The 16,759-nt window shown below is 44.4% G+C and overlaps 1 protein-coding gene across 2 annotated transcripts in view; it reads right to left on the bottom strand.

Annotated features, from left to right (window-relative positions):
* Positions 1 to 2,419, bottom strand: part of FBXW7 (F-box and WD repeat domain containing 7) — a 165,293-nt gene extending 162,874 nt beyond the window's left edge. For both annotated transcript variants that reach the window (XM_084286160.1, XM_084286162.1), the window contains exon 1: positions 2,321 to 2,419. The gene's annotated coding sequence lies outside the window, so the exon portion shown is untranslated. The remainder of the gene's footprint in view (positions 1 to 2,320) is intronic.
* Between the last annotated feature and the right edge of the window lie 14,340 nt (positions 2,420 to 16,759).

Genomic DNA, 16,759 nt, shown 5'->3' with positions numbered 1-16,759 from the left:
AAGAAAAGATTCGTTTATTTCACCCATAGCCTAAACAAAGGTAAAGCCTGAGAGCCACATTTCATCTTCTATTGAATATGAAGCTGTGACAGGTTCAAGTTTTCATTCTCTCTCATAAAAAAAAAAAAAAGGTACAGGGCATCCGTCCCAGCTGACAACCGCTACATTCACTCTAAGCGACCAAAGCAGATACCCATCCACCCTTGCCTCCAAGCCCCCAAATGCAGGCGAGGAGGCCGCTGAGGGCCACTAGACACACAGGAGCAATGTGGGCCACAGCCATGAGGTGATATGTTGGGAAGGTTGCTTTGGGGAAGAGCCCAAAGCGCACAGAGCTGCTTACAGCCACACATCAGTGGCTGGAGCCACCACAAGATGTGGGTGATCGGGCTCAGCGGGGCTCTGGCTTAAGCCAGGTCAGCCTCCGTAACAGAGGTGGCCGCAGCACCCAACGGCCAGGCCAAGAATCTTCTTAGCAATGAGGGAGCCTCCAGGATTATGCAGTTCACGTCTTTTTCAGGCCAGCATCCAAAGCCTTTGCTGCCACAGGAGCCCGTGGAAGCAATGCTGGTGAACAGGCCTGGTCCATCCGTGACTGGGGGCACATTTCGGTACAGAGCCATCCATCGCCTTCCACAAACTCACTGAGCTATAACAATACTTTCTGTCACGGAGGAGCATTTACAGGAGCGATTACAAGCAATCCTCATTATCTCTGTCAAGAATTACCTGATATACACAGGCTCTGTCAGAGGAAGCTCTGCAGATTCTGCCTTAATGGCACTTTTATTTCAAACGTAACGTAGGTAAACTCAGTTAACAAGCACACATTCTTAAGAGAAAGAGCCAAAAGATTAAACACATTTGTTAGCTACAGCCTGAATTTAGAACTGACTAAAGGACTGACTAATGCTGACTAGAAGACACTTCACTTAGTTTATTTTAAAGAGCCAGAAGAGCATTCCTCTCTGTTCAATAACACGGCCAGGCCTAAAACATCGCACCCTCCTCTCCTAATCCAGAGAGGAGAAACGCCGCTCAAGTAATTAACAGCACTTGTGCAAAGTACTGCGTGTGCACATAATGGGAGGAAGTAAAGTTAGTTTGTCAGGCTGAAGATACAAATGATTTCTCTTCCTAAGCTGGCAAGTTTCTCTAATAACCAACACAAATGAGGCTCGCATGCTCTCTGAAACACCAATGCTTTTGCTACCGGATAGATGCTATTGCAGCAGTAAAAGGTTACTCAGCTCGAACAAAGGAACTACGTGGAGTAGATCTAAGCTCTAACAGGAAAAATAAACTTAAGCCTGAAAAAAATCATAACATAAGGTGATATATTTTCTTGAAATATTTATCCACCCGGAACAGCAAGAGGAACGCTCAAGTGCCATCAACAGACAGAGCGCGGCTGCCGCTAATAACAGGATGACGATGGAGTGGGAAAGGGCAAATTTAAGTCTGAAACCAGGAAGTGACACAAAAGCAAATGTAATCACTGTATCAGAAAAGAACACAACGACGCCGTGCCTTTCAGCTCCCGCAGATACTGCACACAGCAGAAGGCTGACCAACCATCCCTTCAACTCTGCGGCCTGAAGGGAGGGCAAGCTCCTGTCCCAACCTCTAGCTCCTGGAGCAAGAAAACCAAAACCTGATCCGAATGAGGAGTTCAGCCCTCCCTGCTTTGTCTTTCGGACTGCAGTGACGACAGGGAGCTAAAGATATGGAGTTACTGGGGTCCAAAGTTGAGTCTTCTTACCTGTCAGCACGTTTGGCCCCCCAAAAAAATTTAAAAGGGTCAGGTGCCCTGCCTGCCTGCAGAACTCCCTGCTGGCTGCTGTGCTGTCCCCACGTCTCCAGCAGCTGCCCCTTGCTCAGTGTGAGGGCGCAGAGCACGGCTAGGCAATGCTGCCCCTGCCCTCGGACCCGCAGCACCCAGCGAGCGGTGCCCAGGTGCAGCCCTTGTACAGAACACACTGCCGCTACTTTTCACATTTTTCCTTAATCCCAACTCCACCTGGTGAAGGAGACACAGACGGGGAGGGCAGAGAGGGGCCGGGACATTGCTCTGAAGGCGTCCTCACGCCACAGCAGCTGTCCCCCAGGGCTCCCAGTTGGGGCGCTCCCCCGAACCACCCCGCAGAGGCACCGCAGCCGCCCCTCTCCCCCCACGAGGCTCCCCAGCGGCGGGCTCAGCCCCGCGCCCCCTCCCCGCCCCGGGGCGCTACGTGCGGGGAGGCGCCGCGGGGACCCGCTCGCTCCACGCCCGGGCATTTCCATCACCGCACCGAGCCCCCCCGCCCTCTCCGCTACTCACTTGTCGGTCCCGGCCGCGCCGGGCTCCCCGTGTGCCGGCGGGGCGATGCCGGCGGTGCCCGGAGCCCCCTCCGCCGGCCGCCCCCCGCCCCGGGGCCGGGCCCCCGCTGCGGCTGGGCGCGGGTCGGCCGCTCACATGGAGCCGCCGCTGCCCCCCGGGGCGGCGGGGACGGGGGACGGGGGGCGAGGACACGGGACGGGGGCGGGGGGCGCCGCTAGGGCCGCGGCGGGGCGGCGCGGGGCGGCCGTGCGGCGGGGCTGGGCGCTCCGCTCTGCGGCATGGGGGGGGGGGGGGGCGCGGGGCGGGGCGGGGCCGGCGGTGGCGGGAGGGGGCGGCGGGAGCGCGCCCCGGGGCCGCTCCGGTGCTGGGCGGGGAGGGCGGGAGGGGAGGTGGGGGGGGGGGGGGGGGGAGCGAGCGAGCGGCGCGCCGGCGCGCCCGGATGACAGCCGTAACCAGGCAACAGGCCACGCCCACCCCGCCACGCCCCGCCTCGCGCTGGCGCGGGGCGATGACGCCGGCGGAGGGCAAGGTGGAGCCCAGCAGGTAGCGCCGCGTGGTTCAGGCCGGGACAAGGGGGCGGGGACTATGGGGAGGGGGCGGGGCATCGAGGGAGGGGGCGTGGTCTCGATGAGGGGGGCGGGCCGCGCGCAGCCGCGCTGGGCGGGAGCCCGGGCTGAGGCGGGAGGGGAGAGGGTGAAGGGGGGGGGGGGCGTTGGCGCTGCCATGGCGAGGTCAGCACCCCGGGCAGGCTCAGAGCCCAGTGAGGCAGCAGTGTTTTCACCGTGAAACACACGCGCAGAGCCAAACACAGGAGCCCGTGTGGCTTTACAACACCCTGCCGTGCCCACCTGTGCCGCGCATCCCCAGGGAGGCAGCTCGTGGTGCTGCCTGACTCCCAGCCACCTCATGGCCAGGGGCTGTGTGGCCACGCCAAATGGCTGCTGCCATCCCCGCAGCTGCTGCTCGGTGTTTGTTCACCCCTTGCTGTAACCTTGTTTACCTGCTTTTCCTCTTCTTGCGTATTAAAAACAGATGGTTCAGCTTATCCTTGTCTCCAAACCTCCCTCTCTTTTCCCTTTTTTCCCTTCCCCGCGGTAAAGCTGTTACCCGTCACGCTAGTGCTGGTCCCGTCAGCGCTACCCCCGTTGGGCGCGGTGCCAAGGCCGGCGTGCTGGCAGCATGTTAATCTGCGGAGCGGGAAGGTGGGAGCCGCAGCATCTCAAGAGCAGCTCATGTGAGAGCCAACACTCCCCAGCCCTCGTTCCCAGCACTTCAGGATCATGGGGAGGCAGGAACCACTGCTGTCAGCAGCACCGCCTGCTGCCTCGCCTCCTTGACGCCTTCAGAGCACCTGTGGTGAGCCCGATGTGCGGGGCTGATCCCGGGACAGCACGGCAGAGGTGCCCTCTCGCTCTTTCAGCTGCTGCCAGGTCCCTTCCTCGCCAGCTGATCCACCTCACCTCCCGCACTGCCGTGCTGAAGCCTTCGCTAACAAATTCGATGGGGGTGTTTGTTGGGGCAGCAGTCTCCTTCACTAGCGAACCCTGGCTCCTCACAGAACATCGCTCACCGTTCACACAGAATGAGAAGGCAGCCCTCTAATAAACACAGGAATAAATATTTAATCCGGTAATTAATTAAAACTTTGTTTTCCTCCAGCAGGCATTAAGTCTGAATGAGTTATTTAATATTTTCATTTAGGTAGAATCAAAGATTGATGTTATTTCAACATACGTGTTTGTGAACTGTTTCCTAAGTTTGCAAAAATGTGTGTGCAGTTATTGCCATCTACAAAGGAAATAGCAGTACTAAAATATGTATGCCTCCGATATCAATCTCTTCTACTTGAAAGGTCAAGAACAGTGCTCTCCTTCAGACCTTGTCCATGTCAAGGTGTTCACTGGTTCTTATTTCCAGGACCTATCACTTATTCTCCTGGCTTTACACTTTGTTGTGCTGTTCTCCCTCTGCCATTCAAGAAACAGGCTTAGTCCTAGATTAAACAAACATGGAACACTAATACCGAATACGTATTCCATGGGAGGCAAAGTGAAGGAGACTGATGGAGGGCAGTGAAGGAAAAAGTTGACCACCTAATTGACGTAGATGCCTTGCTCAAGAAAGAGAAAAATGCTACTCTGCCAGCAGTGATGACAGTGCTGAGACCGTGTGACATTTAATGAAAATGTTAGGATTTTTTATTAGTCACAGATTAAAGTGGTTCAGCGCCTAGTCTTTAATGGAAATGTTGTCATGACTGACTGTACTTCAAGAAGTAGGGATAAAAAAGCAATGTACTGCAGATCAATGCGGTGGCAGAACTAAGCAGGGAGATTAACACTGTCATATGCCAGTCTCTAGTGCCACCACACATCCAGTTTTAATAAAATTTATTTAAAAAAATAAAATATAAAACATTTTTAAGTTTAACTGTATGATTTCCAGCATATGATCCAGTGAGAACACAAAACTTGCCCGAGTTTACCGCTTTGCATGTAGAAGGAGCTAAAGACTGTTTAAGCACTCAGTCTAGAGGCTGAACAGATACCTACTGGCCATCTGTATTTTGTTCCTGTAGTGTTTTTAATCCTGATGGACTACTATCTGTACCAGAAGTTGGTATTAAGCTTAATGGCAAGACTGCAATCTATCATTTTTTAATTACACTTAAAATGCACGTGTAAGAAAAACTGCACTGAAATACATTAAAACTTCCACGTGAGCTTGGCAACTGAAAAGATTACATGTTAGAAAGCATAGAAAAATGAGATGATGGTCTGAAAACGTAAGTTAAAAGACATGTTTTGGTAACAAATCTACAAGAAAATTACGATTATAGAGGAAATCCAACCCTGTGCTATACTACGTCATCTTTAAAATGGCAAAAATAGCGAGGTGGAATAAACAAATGAAAGGAGCGTATTTAGGTACTAAAACAGCATTTTTAATCTGATTCATGTGCCCATATTTCTTTTTTTATCAGATGTCTATGGTAAATTTTGTAAGCTTGAAGTGTTGTTTGAAGATAAAGCAAAAAGGATTTCTTTGTGTGGGAAAACATGGATCCGAATGAAGCTAGTGCTGAAGGAGGCATTCTGTATAAGGTTTAGTTCATTTTGACTAATGCAATTCAAATTCACATGCTTACTCTTTTTAAGACTATTTCCCCTGATTATTTACAGATATGTATGTCCTAGTGGCTTGCAGTGCTGTGCATCACACCACCTGCAGAAATGAGAGTGGAAACTGAGTGCTGTCTCAGGCAAATGCTTCGGCTATGAATAACCTGTGAATATCTGAGGCTCCACACATGAGGTTTTGGAAGCGGAGAAGCAGACAGCCAGGTATTGGGGTAACAGGTGGTGCACATGTGTGGGGGGGGTCCTGTGGCAGGGGAGGGTTTCTGCGGAAGGGCTGCCCTCTGAGAAGCAGACCCTTTAGCAAGAGTCCTGTGAGCAGAAAGTCCCACTAGACACGAAGCCCTGGCTTGCGGCATAGTGCTTATCCACGCTTTGGATCCCCATGCCAAACACGGGGCAGAGCTGTGGAGTAGCTGTGCTGTTGTACTGCACGAGTAGTAGGAGGAAGGCAATGGAGCCAGGGATGCCTGATCAACAGCTGCCTTGATCACACTATGTGTGAGAAAAAAATTCTTAAGATCAGACAAAAGACAGCAAAATGGTCAAGGTAGCAAAGTGACAAGGGAGTTGAACCACACTTTTTGTTGAAATATAGATCAGTTCGTGTATCTCAAACTTTATCCCATCGGCTGGAGCGTGCATGTCGTACATAGGTTGTCAAAACCATCACACTAAATATGCTGCTTCAGACCTCCTGCTGCCACTTCCTAAATGGCTTGAAACACCCTCTGTGCTTCATGTGGGGGCATGGCACAATTCAAGCTGAGCTGCAAAGAGCTCCTTGTAGAGTGAGAACCTTCCAAGCAAAGTCATGCTAGTTCTGCCTTTGACTCCCAAACCACTGCCCTGGCTGACCCTGGGGAGGCCTTTTTAAACACCCAGCATGACAGAACTGAAACCTTTTTTTTTTTTTTTTTTTTTTTAGAATGTAAGGCATAATTCTAATTCCTCCCCTGGTTTTACTGAGTACTATCAAACTGCGTGCAGGCTGGTTGCACCAGACATAGCCAATAATATAGTGGGACCTATAGTACTCAGACAAAATAAATAAGATAAAACAGAAGTTACAGTAAGAAAGCAAGAATTAAATCTTTCATCTTTTTTTAATTCCTGTGGGAAAGAGGGACTCTGAGCTTAGGCAAAGCTATAATGTAAAATTTCTGTACCAGTAAAAGGAACAGATAAAGAAAAAAAGAGCCAGCCAGGATCTCATTTTCAAGAGATGTAATAGCCTAACACTTGATGCTCCTCAGTGGTGTGTTGAAAGTCTGGGAAAGACGGAAGGAATTTCCAAGATAAATAAGGCCATTTTTCATGGATGTAGTCAAATAACAGGAGCCTATTTCCCAAGCCTCCTCCCTTCATGGGAGACAAAGGGACTAAATTCACTGCAACAAACAGCAATGAAAGTTTAGCCAGTAACTACAGCAGAACCAGGTTCAGGGTACAGTAAAGATAAAAGAAGCTGCTGCGATGGCACCAGCTCAGAAAAGCAATAGCACAGATGAACTCATCAATATGGAATTTCAATCTCAAACCATAGGTCTTGGTGACAACCCCACCCTTTGCCGTGGAGATCTACTTATACATGCCATAGTGGTAATAGCAGAGAGAGCAGCAGTGGTATCATATTGGAGAGGGTTTGTGAATTCTTACCCTGACTCAGGAAAATGGCCTCATTTTGGATACTTACAGAGTTAATACAGTGCAAGACCTTTCTTTTTCCCTGCATTCTGTGTCTCCATTTCTGCTTACCCTGTTACAGTTACTGTGATGCTTTTGGCAGAGGTAACCTATAGAATAAGCGAGGCAATGCAAACAGCGAGAAGGTTAGCTAAGGACTGCCTGTATAAATACACTGGCTTTAATGATAGGGTTAATTGCCTTTGCATGTCTGGCTATAGTTTGATGCAAATACAACTCTAGTGAAAACGGGTCTGACGTAAGTGTGCTACATACTGATATTTTGGTTTGCGTATGCTACAAGAGCATTGCTGGGATTTTTCTTTACCATATCATTGAACTCTGCATGCAAAGCTGTACTTGTAAAAGTTTACATCTTCAGTGAAAAACACTGTGTTTTGTGAAATGTTTAGAACTGAGCTCCACTTTGATTTGACCTGTGCAACGCTGCAGGCTCAGATCTCCAATCTGAGCAGCCTTATGGGCAGTACTTAACTCCTGCCTACTGTTAATGCACCTGACGCGGCACTCAACTGAACCGATTTCCGAATGTTCTCCAAATCTGCAGCAGAACACAAAGTTTGTCAGATTCACCACAGCCACTACTACAGCAGGGGTAAAACAGCTCTAGCACTCTGTTTAAAATTAACTGTACCCTGGAGAATTCAGGGCAGAAATGGCAAGGGTATTGCAGATCGATGTGGTAGCAAAACTCCATCGGGCAGCTTGCCCAGATGCTCACGGCTAGCAAGCCTCGTCTTGCTGCTATTGGACCAGAAATTAATAACAATAAAATTTTTTTATTAATAAATAAAAAAATAATTAATAACAATAAAAACAATATCTATCTAAGTGCAGCTACTTGTTTCCATAAAAGCCATAGAGGGAACACAGAAAATTCCCATGGGAGAGCATCTATTCTGTGCCTCCCTCGAGTGCTAGTTGACAAAACAGTAGCCTATTTACAGTATTTGTCTAAGTATGTGCTTGAACTTGAAAGCATTAGCACATTTCCTTTACAATCTATATTTAGCTGTGGTAGTCTAACTGTCCTGGTAAGCAAAGCAGGTTTGGTGGGAGCACATCCTAATAAGGTATTCCCCAGTACTGAAAATAATTGAATCACCGTTGTGATATTTCAACTATTCATAATACCATTAAACAACAGTTCATAGGAAACCTCGGTGGAAACCTATTTTCATCAACAATGGTGTTTTCTGCTTAGTGTTGAATACCTCCTAGCCATAGCAAACCAAACTTTTCAGAAACTTTATTAATTTCTTGTCTACACCTCCAGAGATAGTTCCACAAGAAGATTTTTTTAAATATTTTATTTTTTGACTTAAATTTGAATACCTATTTTCATCTTTATTTCAGACGCTATCCAACACTGTCCTACTCTCCTGTATAATTAGTATTTTGTTCAGTCCTGTTACTTTGCCCATCAGCAGCGCTTACATTTTATAAAGCAGTTATTCAGCACATCAGCTCCTGAAGAGCATTTTGCACAGATGTGGAAAAGACAATCATAGGAAGAAAATGACATTAGAGTCATGGGTTCTGTTAACTAGGAGAATAACCCCCTGACCATGCAAAAGGCACTACAGCATTCTGACCAATTAAAGATTCTGCTTCTGATTTTAAATATGTGGCTATAAAATGGGAAGTTTTAGGCAATCAGCACCTTGTCCTCCAAACCAGTAAAGTCAGAGGCAAAGTAAAGGCACTTTCCCAAAGCATACCAGATAGGGACAACTCTCAATTTGTCTGAATTAGGCTATCAGCACTACCACAGAGTGGGAACAGTATCTCATCAAATTCCAGGCTTCGAGGCTTTTCTGAGATTTCATTTCACAATCAAAATTACTAGCAAGTGAATATAAGCTTAGAACTTGATTTCAATTAATTTGCATGCTTTTTGGTTAGTCAATTTTTCCCTGCGTTGTTGTCTTTTACGTGATGGTACATTCTTCCTTCTCCCATGTCTATGCAAATGAAACTCTCCTGTGACTAAGTAAAATATAACCAAGTTTCTGTAGGTGTGCCCCATCATAAGCAGACTTTAATTTAACTATTTATATTTCAGTAATGATATTTATATGAGAGAGGGAGAGAGAGAGAGAGACAGCAACTTTTAGAGAACTAGGCTGTTTACTAACGAATTAAGACATAGCTGTGACATGGGTTTGTATAATACAATCTGATAGCTATATAGATTGTAAATTAAGAATATAGATTTTGGCAAGCCTTGTGAAAAAGGAATAATCTTGCTATCTCTTAATGGTGCAATTCCAAATAATAATTTTGGTTAGACAGGCATGCTTCTACCATTTCTTGTTCAGCTGTGGTTCTGATCTCAGCAATCCAGGTCCCTGGGAACAATGCAAAGGTAGTAAAGTTCAACATTTTATTCTTAATCAGTGCTCTTTTGGAAGATTTTTCAATAAATGAACAATTACTTAATAGGCAGCTGTTAAATTATACAATGAAGAATGAATTCTGCATGGCAGGTTTGAAATGGAGCTCTATGCTCTTCGGGTTCCTTTAGAAATTTCCTTTCCTCATCAGATAAACTTGCATCATGTTAAATCCAAAAGCAGTGAGAAATAGAAACATCTAGCACATGGGAAGCACTACACATCAAAAGTATTTGTGTCTGAAAGCCCAGCTTCACAGGGAAAATTACCCAACTTGCTTTTCAAATCCAGAAAAAAGAGATGCTACCTCAGGAACCAGGCTGACTGCTGTGGGCTGGTTCTTTCTTCATAGTATACTTCTGCTGTTGGCAAGCAACATGAAATTTTCCAGAAGACAATATTGTAGAAAGCTAAATAGGATCCTGGAGAAGACCCCAGTTCTTATATATAATTATATACAAATGTATATATATAATTAAATTTTATATATAATACAAAATTATATCTGAAATTTGTGTCAAATACTCTCTTTTATTTCCTGTAAAGGAATCCCTGAAGAGAGGAGATATGACAGCCCTGACAATTGCTATGATGAGTGATCCCTTCAGACTATTATGTTCCTGAGATATAAAAGTTAACTGTGTAGCATAAAGCCTTTTCCACAAGAGAAAAGATCTCCAAGTATCAGGCAGGAAAAATAGTCTTGAACTATAAAAACAAAAAAAAAAATAAAGGAGGGGGAATGGAAAAAGAAAGTAGAAAATTTTTGATTCCTTAGTGCTTTAAGGGTTATTCTGGGTATCACCAACACTTTCTGAGATGGTGCTTTTGTTCTGTTCAGGCTATATCTAGCAACAGAAAGTGCTTTAAAAGGTTTAATTAAAGAAATCAGCCTGAAAACAGTTGCTTATTACAAGTGAGAAGCAGGCACCACTGCCTGAGAGAGAAAGCTGAAGACAGTTCCAGTATGTATGTTCAGAGGCAGTCCAAAGCAGTTTTCAGATATTTGCAGGATTCATATATATATATATATATATATATATATATGGACCCTCTTACTGATGCTGTCATTATAAAAGAAAAATGTAATAGGAAAAAAAAAAGTTTATGGAAATCCAACTGTTAGCCAAAGTATTCTTAAATATGGTTCTCATTAGCAAGGTGTTACCACAGCTTTCCGACTAGTAGCTGCTATTCCTTTGGGTAATATTAACTGTTGTAATCAGAGACTGTTAACTGTTACCGAGATTAAATAGCTTGTCATTCAGATTTATGTAATCAGGAAAGGGAATAAGGATGAATTCCCTTCTGGCACTCATGGGTCAAATCTTTATTGTAGCTTAGCTAGTATAATGGGCTTGAACCTTGTAATAAGCTTGAAAAAAAGCGAGATAACGTAATATATCTTCTGCAGCTCTGGTCAGGTCAGCTTCTTCACTGTTTCTATTAAGCAAAGCAATGAGCCTACCCACGTTATTTTGCAAGAATTACCCCTTAGCAGAAGCAGTGCTAGGAAACAACTAAACAGACTAAAATCTCTCAGCCAGAAAGCCTCCTCAATTATCATCCTCAGCGTTACTCGGAAGGCTACCATGCCATAAAACTTACCCTAATTCAGCAGCAAACCTCAGGACCCACATTATTTGTAGAAAAGATGACTGGGGTTATAACGCTAGATCAGCTGCATGAATATTAATAGTGCTGAGAGCCGTAAGAGCGATGGTTCTCAGACTTTGCAGGCTTGTTCAGCATTATGCTTATCAGGCCTCCCTGGAGCATGCCTAAGCGATGCAAAACTGAAAAACGTTGCCAGAGCTGAGGAAGAGTGCGTAGCAGTCTCTGCTGCTGCAGGCACTGCAAGTGTGCCTTTTTTAGCTGCAGAATTTGGGGGGGCTGGTGTTGAGAAAATGAGCAGCACGCTCAGGCTTAGCATGCAGCCAGGTGCACCCCAGCAGGGCTGCAGCCCAGGCTCCCGGGAAGAACCCCTTCAGTGACCGTGTTAGTGATGCTACTTGCGAAATCCTGGTGCTCCCTAGCTACTGCTGCTAGACAGGGTGTGGCCTGCTGGGGGGTTGTTACTGCCACTGCCAGTAAAAGAGCCATCCTTTTACAGCCTTGTCTGCCCAGGGAGCCCTTCTGAAAGGGTATAAACAAGCACCGGGGCTTGGCTTTTCACTCTAGAATTGACGAGTAGTCATAAAAAAAAGCAATGCTTTGAAATCTCAGGTTGTGGTTGGGGTCTCTTTAGAAAAGTCAGGTATTCTCTGGTTTTGCCCTCTGACTTGGCACCAGCTTCATAAATGCCGGGTGGGCTTTCCCCCATGCGACTGCAGAATATGGAGCACCAAGGGTGGTAGCCTCCTGCCACCCTGAGTGTGACACCAGCCTCAGTGAAAGCCAGAGCAGAAATAACCCCTTCTCTGAAGGTTTTCTTCAAAGCACAGCCAGCTCACTGCTCCTTTCTTCCTGCAGCGAGGCACTGTACGGTGTCTTGGTGTTTCTGGGGTCTGGCACGCTGAGGCCAGCCTGAGAACAAGTGGCCAAGGAAGCAGGAACCTCCCAAACCCAGCCTGCCACCACACCTAGCGCAGAGGGAAGTTGTGTTGCAGATAGCCTACCAAAGGCTTCAGTCCTTCCTGTTGAATCATTGCTAAAGCAAAAATAGAGGCTCTTGAACAGTTGGCAGCAGTCACGCTGACCTTGACAGGGCTAAGACTTCATCCATTCAAATTAAAGGGTAATCCAATATTTCTTGTGGTGTCGTCCCACTGCTGCCATAAAGCTGAACATGACCTGGTCTAATGCAAAGATGAAAGACCACATACTTCCCAACTTTTGCTTTCCAGTGGAGAGGAAGGTGTCAAAGTTGGTTCATTTTCTCCTGCTGTCACTTGGATTTTAAGCGCTGCTGATTGCCACGTGCACTTGATATTCAGGGCTGAGTCTCTGAGCACAGGGGAGGTCTGTGCCATGAAATTCAAATCCGTTCCATATAATTTGGATCTGAGTTTTAGTTTCAGCTCTGCTTTCCTTTCAGAGTGCATATTGCACACACAGTTAGTGCTTTATGTTGTTCTGCTTTCAGGGAAGTAATTGAATTTCTTTGGAAAAATGCTGAATTGCATATTTATTTAAGAAATCTGTCATCCTTTTGCTTATTTCTGAAATCTGTAACTATAGTTCCTAAAAGTTTATCTATATCAACAGAAAACAAAGCACTCACTTCCTTCATTTTATTTTTCTATATAGTAAAATTCAGCAGTCCATCCATGTGCGTAACACACTGAGGATTAAAAAGAATTTCATCAAACTGGCTGCAGAGCTCAGCTTTGGCATGCACTAGGAAAAACTTCATTTGAATTGTTACAGTAAAAATAGTCCCCTTTTAAAATCCTGTTGCATAAGAAAAACTTGTATAAAATTTACAGAATAAACATGAATTTCTAAGTAATTGCCTTAAGTTTGTAGCCAGATAATTAAATCTGATGCTTTATAACAACTACAGGAACCAAAGAGGAATATTTTTTGCTATACACCCATGGAAACTAGAATTAATGTAGGAGGTTGTGCTCTTCAGAGCAGTAGTACCAGTCATGGGCAGTGTCAGGACACTTAACGTGATGAAAAAAATGCTTAACGACATATTTTCCTGCTTTTTTGTTTGTTTGTTTGTTTTTGTTAGATGCCAGATGCCTAATCAAGGCTTTATCTTTATTGACATCAAAGCCTGCCTTCAAACTGCCCTTCACCTGAGCGAAATAGCAGCCACCTGCACTGGCAGTATTTATATATCAGCCCTTGGCAGTAGCTTAACTTAGCCTTGGGAGTGTGTTGGGTCTCACTGGGAGCAAAGGTGTCCTGTGATTTACTTTAGTATTGGCTTCTTAAACTGCAGACTTAAGGAGTAGTGTTGCAATTTTGTGTTTCTGGCTCCTCGTGCTTGGTGACTTGGGGTAAGCATGAAGAGAAAACAGAGGCTGATCACTTGAGGGCTCCTACAGAGGAAACCAGCAGTGGGGTGCTGGTGCCTGTGGCTATAAGGTAACACAGTGTTGGGCTGATCAGAGCCAAAGTAGTGGCTTTACATGAAGCTGTAAACACTTGTATCAAATACAAAAGTTGTGTCTGTTGACCTTCTGTGGTGCTAGGCAAATGACATCCTGTGGAGACTGCTCTTGATAAGTGCTACGTTAGGTAGTAGTCATTTCATGTCAATGTTGACAAATGTGGTAAAGGTATTGAGGAGGCCCAGTGGCTTGAGCTTTGACACCCCTAGGCTGTTTTGCTCCCCTCTAATGAAACTTTCTGTCATGTGACTGGTGGAAGTGAAAAGCAATATACTACTTTGTTAGTTTCTTCTAAATTTGTATCTAAATTTATTTCAGCAGCTTTGTCAACTTGGAGACTCTCATTTTGGTGCTTAGCTGGAATAACCTCAGAAGCAGTTCATCATTAAAAGACAACTATGGCCACACATGGCAAGGCTGGGTTGGGTCTTCACCAATTTCTCTGGAGCAAAAATGTAACTATTACTAAGACAATCTGGAATAGTCCAACAGAAATACATAGGAATACAAAGCAGCTTTGTTTTTTTTTTTTTGTGTTTTTTTTTTTTTTTTTCAGAATAAATTAATTCAAAGCACTTCTGTAATTTGGAGAGATTAACTTCTTGCCTATATTTTAATTTAATGATCAGAATAACATATTGATATACTGCATGTCTCTGTACATCTGCTTTCATGAACTGAATAATCTCCAAGTCATCAACTAGAAAACTAGCACTTACTGACATGAATGGATTAGTGGGGTTATGGGTAAAAAGAGAAACACTAGGCACTAAAAACTACTATAAACCTTTATTAGAAAAAGTTGTTTTAAATCTGATACTTTTAAATACATCTAAGTGATATTATGACTTTGAAATATTTACATCACAAAATCATACGAAACAGCTCTTTTACAAAACAATTGCACATACAGCAATTTCATACACAAAAAGTAAACAATAGCTTTTCATAGCCTTCCATTAGTTTTAGCACTGAAAAATATTAACTCTTTTGATCTCATAAATCAGTAGATATCTGGGAATGCATGACTTGTGACTACCTAGAAACCAAAAGCAACCTTCTTTTTGTGGCATTAATGGAAGGTTATGTGTTTGAGTGCAGGACTGTTGTGCTATTAACTGCTGGTGATACCAGTAACTCTGTATTTGTATTTTTATGGAGGTGTTATTTCTACGTTGTTGAAAACCTTCCTTAAGGTATTGATTTCATCGCATCTAGGAGGATGCTAGTTCTCAATTACCCTCCTTCTTATCTATATGGTTCTCAAATAAGTCTTCTTTTGGGTCTGTAGCCTTCTGTTTTCTATAGAACAAAAATAGCTTACTCTAAATTAGATATCTAATTGTCCTGAGAAATGTTGGTAACAATTGCTCAAGTACTTGAATAAAATAAGGGAAGAGGTAACAGTTCTTCAGGGATCATCACATTTGCTGAACGTAGTGCAAGTGACTTCCTATTTGTGTGTTTTTCCTTTGTTTCTACAGAGGAAGAGTAACTTGAGCTATCAGTTGATGGCAAAAAAAAAAAAAAAAATGGTGGGATGGATTGGCTTAGACCAGGCAAGATGATTAGGATGTAGCAGCAGAGGCATAGCTTGTATTATCCATGGCAATATAAAAATAATCCACTACAATACTACCTGCTGCCTGGTTGTTCTGTTCTTTGTTTTGTAGGCTAGGGGGCCTGACTGTGTGAATCATTTAGGGAAAAATTAATGTGAACAAACAGAAGGTATAATGTTAGTACATGTAAACTAGAGTATTTGAACCCTTTGGCTGTACCAGTGTAGGACCAAAATGGTCTAAATCCCCTGTAATATAGTCCACCTAAAAGATTAATATAGAGATCACCAGTGTATGTGAAAGAAAATGAGCAGGAACAGATTAAAAAAAAAGTATAAAACAGACTTGATTGAAGTGCAACAGGCAGGTTAGTATCAGGAGAGGGGATTATTGGATGGGAGTGAGGAAGAGAGGAATCAGGGCTGTGACCATGCTGAAGCTTCATCCATAACTGCTGGGGTCTGCGGAGGTGCTTGGCTGTAACCTGAATGGATGCTGAGGGATGGCCTTAGAAAATGCTGAAGTCTACATAGAAATGAAAATAAAAGAGATACTAGAGGGGGTGAAATGGGCAGCCTGGAGAGGCAGTGGGGTTATCACATCAGTCTCCAGAGGAGTCTGTTGTTAACAATAGGGGATCAGAGGGAAAGAACAAAAAAGCCATAAAAGTCTCTGTTAGGGGAAAATAGAAATACTAAAAATCATATTTGCAGAGTACTGAGGGACCTATTAGAAGTATCCATGACTATCCTGCAATACAAATTATTCAACTCCTGGTCTCTTTTGCATCAGGAGGGCAGGATTTAATGAAGTCTTAACTTTTCAGTAGTAACTCGGCAACTTTTAGATTAGATCTGCTGCCTTTAAAAATGGCAGGTAACTTGTATCCATAATTGGCTACAGAAGTGTCCAAGCCCTTATTTTTCACTTTGAAATGGTTAGAAAGTTCTGGAAGAAGGAAAGACATGTCCTGATATGAATTTTTAGAAAGGGTAAATGGCATATTTTTTTTTTTTTTTTATTGAGCTCTCACCTCAAGATCAATTCTGGGCAAAAATGATTTTAAAGCTTGAGGTAGAAATTGCTAATGATGATCTTCAGAGTAAGGGTTAATGCTTATTAACATAAGTTTACAGAAAATGTGTTCCCTCCAGTTTTACTTAAATCTTTCAGGGAAACCAAATGTCAAAGAAAATTACTTGAAACTGTGCAGCATTCTGACCACTTGGGGATTAATAGTAAGTCAAAACCAACAGGATATATGCCTGACAGTCTGTTTTCAAGTACTGTCTCCATGCACTGTGGTTCATTATTCACTGTCCTACATCCGTGGCTAGGACAGGGTGAAGGATCATCATGTCATGGTTTTGTTACTCCACAGAATGGGGTTGGTAAGTTTAAGTCAACGAAAAGAGCACCACAGGAAGAAGTACAGGCCCTGGTTCTTTGTCTGAGCTGGGCTTCAGCTGGCTTCTTGGAGAAGGCAGCACCTGCTGGGTATGGGGTGGTGTGGGCTGGAGTAGGGCTAGAGGTGCCATGGGATGCTGCTGTTGCAAAAGACTGCATGCCA

This window comes from Netta rufina, assembly GCF_964035555.1.
Source record: "Netta rufina genome assembly, chromosome: 4".
NCBI lineage: Eukaryota > Metazoa > Chordata > Aves > Anseriformes > Anatidae > Netta > Netta rufina.
This window is presented reverse-complemented; position numbering and strand designations above follow the sequence as displayed.